We start from the raw sequence: 9,804 nt of genomic DNA, 5'->3' as shown, positions 1-9,804 counted from the left end.
CTGGCCCAATTATGCAACAAGATATACCCCCAGCTACTGGGCTATATATGAGAGGGCTCCCAGCTGCTACCCTATCTCTCTGGGGGGTGGTGTGGGGAGAAGAGGGGACCTGTCTTTTCTCCCCCACTGCTGCTTAGGAGTGTGAGGGGCTGATGGTACTTTTTGGAGTACAAGGCCACAGTGTGGAAGTGGGGTCCCCTGAGAATAGAACTGACTCTCTTGGCCACCTGGCACCACCACTCCAATTTGGGCGTGGGGCCACAGTGTGAGGGCATGTCTGTAACCATAAAGGGCCCTATGTCACAGTGTGCCTGGGGCTCCAGATTGCATTAATCTGACCCAGGTATCAACGCCATGTTGGGGGGTGAATCTAGAAGCATGAGTTGGTGTAATAGCTCTTATGACATTTTCTCTCCCTGTTGTCAGCACAGGTGTCAGCAGGTGGAAAGGGGTGTAGCGGGGGCTTCCCTCATCCCTGACAGTTCCCTGATGTTACAATGATCCCTTAGAGCCACTGGCTCAGGAGCTGGGGGAGCAGAGTGGTTTAAAGCTACCTCTCTACCCCTCCCCCCCAAGTTATTAGGTGCTCCTCAGTGAGTACATGACTATACTAGGGGCTAGGCATTGGAGAATTAGGGCCACAGGCAGCATGCATAGCGTAAAATGGAAGGTTCTAGACAGTGGAGAATTAGGGCTATATATAGCCTAAAATGGATTTGTGTGCTGTGTTTTCACTTGTGATATCTGAGTCGGGAACATAGTGCCTTCAGCACTGGAGAGAGGCTTGAACCATACTTTCAGATCCAAACCTTTATACCTTTTGAGAGGGTCAAGACCTGGTTCAGGACTCTGTGGCTTCTGCCCTTATCTACCCTTATCCATCAGAGGAAAAAATGTTCACAGGGTGACATGAGGTGAGTGAACACTAAAGAAGGAATGTGTTGATCAAAAGCCTGTTTTAAGATTGCCATTCTCTGCCCTTCCTGCCATCAGGAAAATAAGCAAACTGCATTGGCTATCACATTCATGAAAGCATGAGATTTTTTGACTGGGGACTGGAATTTGGTTCAGATACAAAAATCTAATAATTATTTCCCCCCAGGCATGTCGGATTGTTATTTTGTATCTATGTGCAAGTAACAAGATGGGTCAGTTCTCTTAAAATCTTGTCAACTTGGTAAATTCTACATAAAATTAGATAAAGTTGCAAGATAGGCACAAAAACACCCCCAAAATAATCTTTCTATGAGTTATTCCATCCTGTGTTGGAATGACCCTTTATGGCAGGCATTGGAACAGTGGGTGATCTTATATACCATATGTGTAGCAATATAATCAAAGGGATGAGTGAACTGTAATCCCTTTGTTTTTATTGTCTCTCAACTTTATTGTTATTTTGAGAGGAATTTATTTTTATAATACATTTGGACTATCTTCTGCAGTGCTTGCTTTCACCCTGGAGGCTATTAACTGAGGCCAATAGTTGGCAGCAATGTAGCATTTTGAACTCACCCAAAGTCCATTAAACTGCACCCAGAGATTATTACCTCCATAGTGAACCACAAAACACATATGCTTAGATAAATAAAATCATTAATGGGGTTAGGACCAGGATTTTCCAGAGAGCTCCACAATACCAGAAGTATCTCTGGAAAACAGGGCCCAGGCTATCTGACAAGTCAAGTTATCTGAATTAGGATTTTTATTATTTCTCAAATCTATAATACAGTGTGATTATCCATCAGATTATTAGGCTGAGCCTGGCTGAATGCCTTGTTAGTATGTGATATAATGTTACCCCCCGAAACCTGTGTTTAGAAGAATTGCATTATTCAGCTCAGTGTTCTGACATATCACAGGGCAAGGAGCCCTTTCTTCAGTTTATATGTATTAAATTGCATTGATTGTTATTCATATTACAGAAGTGTACAAAATCTCCAAGCAGGATCAAAGACTCGGTGTTTCACTTGCTCCACAACCATAGAAGTTGCTGAGGTCCCTGCCCTGGGGGGTTTACAGCCTAATTTCAAAGGAAGCCGATAAGATAAAAATTGCTGTGTTCTGGAGGGTTTTTCTCCCACTACAGTGAGGTGAGTGGTGCTTATGTGGGTATGTCAGGGTGGGAAGGCAGGAAACCTCTGTCTGGCTGCACCCACTGTACGCCCCAGATATCTCCTGCCTTTTACTTTCAGTTTTAGCTAGAAGACATGCCTGCATCCCAGACATGTTGTCTATGGTAAGCGTCAGCTGAGCTTGTGCACATTTGTAGTTTTCTTTGCCATTTTATTTATTCAAACGTTGCATTGAGTGGTGACTTAAGTGTGGCCTCCTGTCAGTCTCTCATCTAGCACCTACCCTTATAGTTAGGAAGGTTTTCCAAATGTCCAAATCTCCCTTGCTGCAATTTTAACCCATTTCTTCTTGTCCTGGCCTCAGTCGTCAAAGAGATCAATTTATCACCTTCCTCTTTATAACAAACTTTTATGTACTTGAAAACTTTTTTCATAGACCCCCTTAGTCTTCTCTTCTCCAGGCTAAACAAACCCATTTTTCCCTATTAAAGGCCAAATGATTTAGGAACCCAAATTCATTCTGTGTGGTCTGCACATGTATGCATGTGTTTTTTTTTAAAGAATCACTGCCACAAAAGGAGATTTAGCCTCTACAGCATTTTGCTAGTATATGAAACCACAGCAACTCTGTGTTCAGAGCATTTGTAAACAATTTAATTTGGCTTACACCTTTTAGAGGCATTGTTCTGCCAGATATTTTTTGATACATACTTTTTATATTTCAATACTTAGAAGTAATATTTTATTGACCCCTTCCCTATGCCCCAACTGCCCCAAAAGAAATCCCTTGGAGCTTTATGATTTGATATTCTTTCTTAAAGAGCCTGTAGGTAGAATATAGCTTACAATTTACTGGCTCTTCAGAACTCTTGCATTGCATGACATTTTTGTTTAACCTTTGAAATCAGGTTGAAAGAACTCAAGCTAAGACACAGACAGGAGCGCAAGCTAACTTTTGTAGCAAAAAAGCCTGATCAATTTCAATAGGAGTTTGCAGGATCAGGTCCTTAATGATAATGCAAATTGCTCAGTTTCTTTTAAGTGTGGCACAGTGCTGATAGTCAGTCATTATTCAACGAGGAAGAAAAAAGCATAAACAGGTAAAACAGGAACTGTTTGACTTTTGCAGAGGTGTTTCTCTCTATTTTTTAAAGCAATACCTTAAAGAGCCAAGCAAGCCCATTTAATTTCAAGTTTAATGACTTTCCACCGTAGCTAATTTTACCTTTTCTGAGTACATTAGCTGAATGATATCCAGATTTCTAGAAGGGTGTCTTCAGGTAACAGACTGAATGTCAGATGTAAAAGCTTAATAAGTAGCATGCTTTACATTCTTTGTGCAATCAGAATTTAAAAGCTTCCACTCAGTTAAAATTACTAGAGGTAATTTCAGCACATCTGTCAAGCCTTTTCCTAGAAATGGAAATTTTCCTTAATGCAATTTTACTCAGATTCAGGTGGAGCCATTTCTGATTTAATTTTCTTCAAGTGTGTGGGTGGGAGTGGGAGGAAGGGAATCCTGACATTTTTGCTGAGAAAATAGTTACCAGGCCAATATTTTCACTTTGGTTGTCTAAAGATAAACCTCTATATTCAAGCTTTAGGCATGTAAATAAAAGTGGCCTGATTTTTAGTTTAGTGGTTGAGCACCTTCGTCTACCTATGACTTCTGTGGGAGCTCAGCATCTCTGAAAAACCAGCCACTTTTATTTATATGTCTAATTATTATTTCAGGTGCTTAACTTTAGATGCCCACTTGGAGACCATCAGGCTAGGAACTTTTCAAAGTTTAAACTTCCCATTGTCTAGGAGGGCCAAGGCACCAAAATCAGCCATTCACCAGAGAGAGAGGTGCTCCTTCTTCCCTTGGAGCAGGATTCACCATTGTTGATACAGAGCTGATGCCAATAGACCTTCACTCTCCCCCTGCTAGAATATTTCTTCACCCTTCTCAGGCTAAACAGTTAATAGAATTCTCTTGGCTCTGCCTTGTTTCTCTTCCTGTTGAGGCAGGGGAATGAAGGGGGACCTCCTCCTACTGTCTTTGAAAGCCCCAGTACTGGCTTTTTAAACTAACCGATGTGATTAATCTGAAAGCTATTTTCCAAGCAAGAATAGATGCAAACACTGGGCCTTAAGACCACACTGTTATTGGATTGCGCCAGACGTTTTCTGTCACTGAGGGTATGTCTACACTGCAATATACGCCCAGAGTTTGAACTCAGGTTCAAGCTGAATCCCCACTTCTATCTATACACAAATTGCGCTAACCCAGGGCTTGGACCCATGCTCCCAGGATCCCCTGGGAGTGGAGGGGCCAACCCTGAGTCAAACTGGGACCCAAAATCAAGCTCTATTGCTTTGCAGTATAGACACAGCCAAACTGGACTTGTACTCTGGGAGTCTACTGAAAATATACCACAATTCCACAGAATTCACTTTCTTTGTCCTCTGGACAGTCAAGGTTTCCCACAATGCCCCACAAACAAAGGACTAGAGCGGCCAAGTTTTGGGATGGTGCAAGGAAGCCTTCAGTTCCCTAATGCCCCAAATGGAACCTTTGTTTTATAAATATGTCATTTGATCACAGCCTCAGGATTTATTTTTTTAACTTCAATGTGGAATGTAGCAGCCAATGAGCTTGATTCTTTATTGTCCTGCACCTTGTGTGATCATCTCCCCAGTTCATGCATTTTTTATTTTGTCTTTCCATGAAATGTGTAATATCTTCCTCAGCCATCTGTGATGGACAGGCTTGAGTCTCTCTTTGTTAGCCATTGTCATTGGCCAAGTCTGTGCTCTGTACAGTAGCCTGCTTACTACAATTGCATGGTATGATCTGACCTTTAGTTTGTTGTGGAGATGTCTGTTTGACCAGATGTTGTTCATCCTTCCACAAGTCGTGCTTGCTTTTCCTAATATCGTATGAATATCTATCACAGTCACCTTCAAATGCCATCACATTCCCCAGACAGCAGAACTCTTCTACCTGTTCAATTTCTTTTCCATCCATCTGCACCTTTGCATCTGTTGTCCAGTTTCCTACCTTCATAACCTTGGTATTCTCTGCATTTATTTTCAATCCAATTTTTGTTGCTTCCTGTTCAGGCTATTCTATGTCACACAGGGCAAAGCAATGTCATGGGCAAGTCAAGGTCATGCAACTCATTTCCACTAATCCATTTCATACAATCCACAATGCCTTTTGTTGGCTGCTTCATCTCTCACTCTATTGTTAATGCAGAGAGGACTGGCGATAACACACACCCTTGTCTAATTCCAGTCACAATATCGAATCAATAGTTAGATAATGTTGATCTTACACCTGTGCTGGGTGAAACCTTATTAGGTTTGGGAATAGTTGAACTGCAGAGGTCAGGCCCAGGGCTCTGCAGATATACCATGGATCTGTAGAGTTAGCAGGATCAACCACCTGCCTATTTTGAGTGTGTGTAAAGATTATCAGGCCCCACAGGTCTCGAACCTGGGTTTGTGGGCGTCGTCACACTCCGGTCCCCCACCCCACAGCTCACAGGCAGGAGCTGGGATCAGGGTCCGTGAAGCCCAACTGGGGCACAAGCCCCACCCCTACACTCTGATTGGGAGAGCTCCAAGGCTCCTGATTTAAGCCAGAGGAGGAAACAAGAAGTTGTCTGTAGAACTGGGCTTCACTCTACCTGGACTGCTGGTTTGGTATTTACCTTTCCTGGCTTCTGATCCTGGTATCCTGGCTCGGCCTGACTCTTGGTAATTGACTCTTGATGCCTGCCCTCTGGCTTGTCTCTTGAGTCTGACCTCATGGTATTCCAACCCACCCTGATTTCTGGTAATTGGCTCCTGGACCTTAGGCCCACACCCAGTGCTAACCCTTAGGCCAGGCTGCCCATGCCCTAGCCTTGACAGAAGGATGATACAGCATGTTGTTTGATGGAATGATGTACAGGAAACACATGGCATTTTCTATTGCATACATGAGTGTTTCTTGTTCAAAGCATGATGTAGCCCACAGAGTTCTATTGCAGCGAAACTGTGACATAGACATATTGCTATAATCAATAAAGTGTTTATTTGTGATTCAAAGTACTCATCTGTGCACCTACTAATTCCTCCCTAAGCGCTCTTTCCTAAGCTCTGGTACTGGCAAGCTTTTTTTACAATAAGCAACCTCTGTGTTACCTCCAATATGTCAAAGAACTCGACAACCTCTATAATCACATCTTTAATCAGACTACATCTTATTCCTCCCGCCTTGCAAAGTCAGGACTTTGAATGCTGCTGAGTTCTCTTCAGCAGCATTCAAATGGGTAGATCAGAGTAGACAGAGATGCAAACAAATTAATATATCATTGAACCAATCCTCCTGCCACACCAAGATGTAAACCTCAAATAATGGATATATAAGATGTTAAATCCCCAATCTTAGCCAATATCTTGAGGGAGCTCTCTTCCCCCTCCCCCACAAAAAATTATCGGTGTTCAGGACGCCATACCTAATCCATGTTCAAGAGCCAGAGTCCACTTGGGACTACCTATAAAATTCTCTCCTCTTCTATAACAGACCCATTATGTTCTTGAGCCTGAAAAAACTGCTGGGGCTTTTTTTTTATTGGCTGCCAGAGCCCACCATCAACGGCCAGGATGAAATCATTTTATTTTATTTTTTTACTTCATTGTTGCAAACTCATAATGCGCCTTCACAGTAAATGGAACCTTCACATCAGTAACTTATTTTCTGAATAGCTGTAAATATTAACCCAATATACATTAAAAATGAGAGAAAATGCTGTGGAAATATACAAATCTAAGCCATTTCCCACACTCTAAGGAAACCTCCTATCCAACCACTATACATTATTCCCTTTATGAGACCCCTGAAGAAAAAGGTTAAAGCAAAAATCAATCCAAATATAAAATGTTTATAAACCACTGGGAGCTACAAAGTAAAAGCCTATGTTCCGGCCTACAATTCAGGGGTGGAGAGAAGAAAGGAGAAAAAAAGCCATCATAATAAACAGCATTGCCCATTATAATTTAATACAAAGAATGAGTAACGATAGCAATGCCTTTTTTGTAAATACCTGTTAGCTCTCTGCCATCTCAGGGCTCCATTGTGCCTCCCAGAATACAGCCCCAAGAGAAGCTCTGGGATGCATTGCAACTCAGGCAAGGCATGGGCCCTATGGCATTCCAGGAGCCACCTGGGGAGCACAGCCTGTAATACGCCCTCTGCTTTCTTTCATGTTTGGCTGGTGTGGAAGGGAGGGGCTGTAGTAACAGGCCTTCCACACCCACTTTGGAGACAGTAGAGCTGACAGTGGCACAGCCTCACACGGTCTTGTCTTCAAGGCAGCAATAGGGGTACCATTGTGCCTGGCCCCCGTGGGGGTGCCTAGGGAGAAGGAGGTTTTTTGTGTATTCTCCAGGCTATTGTGCATAAGGCCAAGCACAATCTTTTCCTCAGTTTGCAGAGGCCTCAGTAACAAGTCAGATTAAGTGGGGTTGAAAAGAGGGGCTTTTAGGTGAAAAACATGTGGCAGCTCTAACTAAAATAAAGCCAGTGATGGTTTGAAAGGGGCTCCACCTCACAGCAAGTGGCCATAATGTAGTCAGAGCTGCAGCATGTTTTTCACCTGAGTTATGTCTGGGCTACTGAGATTGATGTTGCTCCCACTTAAACAAAACAAAACTCTCAGTTTGTAGCACTGGTCCCAGTAAGGCTCTTGAGATATCCAGGAACAACCAGAGCCTATTGGTGCTCTGGCCTGGCCCCCATTGTCATCGGCGAGCTGTGGAGTTGGCAGTGTAGAGCTGTCATGCTGGCTTCATACCACCTGGGGATTCCCTTTATGTACAGGAAATTCCCAGCTGGCTAGATCCACCAGTTCCATAACCCCTTTGTGCCTGAAGAGCAGTATAAAGTCCCCAAGAATTGGGCCTGGAATGAATATTTTACTATAACTTCGCTAAGAAATAAAATCCATCTAACACTAAAATGAAGAGAAACAATGCATCCCATTTAATAGTGCCCTTTAGACCTCGTCTGTGCTCAGCCAGCGCACAAACTGCCAAGTGAGGCTGCATATGCTGTAATTCAACATCACATATACAAAAGCTAGTACGCTTTGTAGTACTGTAAATACAGTTAATATAATGCAAACAGTGCAAGAAGGTAAAACACCAACTGGATGGCTTAGGAGATTTGGAAAACCAAAGCTGTGGTTTAAATCCAGAGTAGTTACAATCAAATAGCTGTAATGTGACTTAGGTGAATTGTGGTGATGGTCTCAGTCCAGAACCCAGGATAAATGGTTGCACTTCTACCTCACACAAACTGCCATTTAACAGGCCCTCCTCTTAGCTATGGAGTGGTCAGGTACAGAAAGCAAAAGTGTTCCTTTCAGATCAGGTTTGAAACACACTGGTGGGATGGTGGAGGGAGCCTGCAGTGCCACTTCCGTCTGTGGATGAACACAGAACTTCTTCAATCTCCTCTGCTGTCACCGCCTGAGCACTGCATGCACTTTAGAGAAGTTTCAGAGTAACAGCCGTGTTAGTCTGTATTTGCAAAAAGAAAAGGAGTACTTGTGGCACCTTAGAGACTAACTAATTTATTTGAGCATAAGCTCACGAAAGCTTATGCTCAAATAAATTGGTTAGTCTCTAAGGTGCCACAAGTACTCCTTCACTTTAGAGAAGGACAGAGAAAAGTTAGCACAATATATCAAGGTCCGTTTTTTCCTATCAAAGTAAATAGAATAGAAGTTAACACTAGAAAATCAGTCTTGGTGCTATGGTGCTATTTTAGACAACTGGAAACATCCCCAGTGAAAATGTTCGAATTAAAGAGTTTCCTTTTGAATAGTACAAAAGTACTCAGCTCCTTGGAGGTTCATCTGCTGCAGCTTCTAACAATAGCAGTAAACATAACCCTCTAGTTTTCAGTACCTACATTCCTTTTTATAGGAGTAAACAATCTAACTATGTGATAAACATAAATATTCACCATCTCATTGTCAGTTTCTGGATTTTTTGGTAAACCTTTTTAAACTAAAGAAATTATTTGCAGTAAGAAGCCTTATCCCTTGTCCAGACCATTTGATTCAATATAGTAGTCCCACACATTGGTCCAGTACCATATCAAACAAGTTTGTCTGTATGGTGTGAAATTTCTAAGTACGGGCCAGATCAGCATCTTCCTGTGGAAAAACCCTCAGCATGGGCCCAGTGGGTGAGCGAAGTCTCTGTGAGATTTGCTTTGAGGAGTTTTTCCTGTTCAAGATGATCATCAGGAAACATACTCCTCCTTTCAGTGGAGAGAAGAGCTGTCCTAGTGGAGAAGTGTTTGCTCCACTAGCCCCTTTTCCCTGGGAGTATCGTCATTGTCTGGGATCTCTGTGATTCCTAAGGGGACGCAGAGGGACACAATATAGCTCCAGGATATATTATCTCCTGCCTGGGAATCCAGGTGTGCAGCAGGGGAGGGTACTGTGGAGAGGAATGCCTCCCCTGATCCTCATTGTCTCACCCCTGAGGGACATCCTGTGAGGCCAGGGAGGGAGCATGAAGACACTGAAGGGACATGCCTTCCACACAGGAAGGAAGAGTTCCACATGTGGAGAGCCCCTCCCAAGCCTGGATCTCTAGGAGATTATCTGGGTCTAGATTAGGTATGTTTAGATGGAGCATGCCAGTGAGTAGGAGGGCTGGGGATACAATCCATTACTACTCTGTT

The sequence above is a fragment of the Chelonia mydas genome, chromosome 11 (genome assembly GCF_015237465.2).
Source record: "Chelonia mydas isolate rCheMyd1 chromosome 11, rCheMyd1.pri.v2, whole genome shotgun sequence".
Lineage (NCBI taxonomy): Eukaryota > Metazoa > Chordata > Testudines > Cheloniidae > Chelonia > Chelonia mydas.
This window is presented reverse-complemented; position numbering follows the sequence as displayed.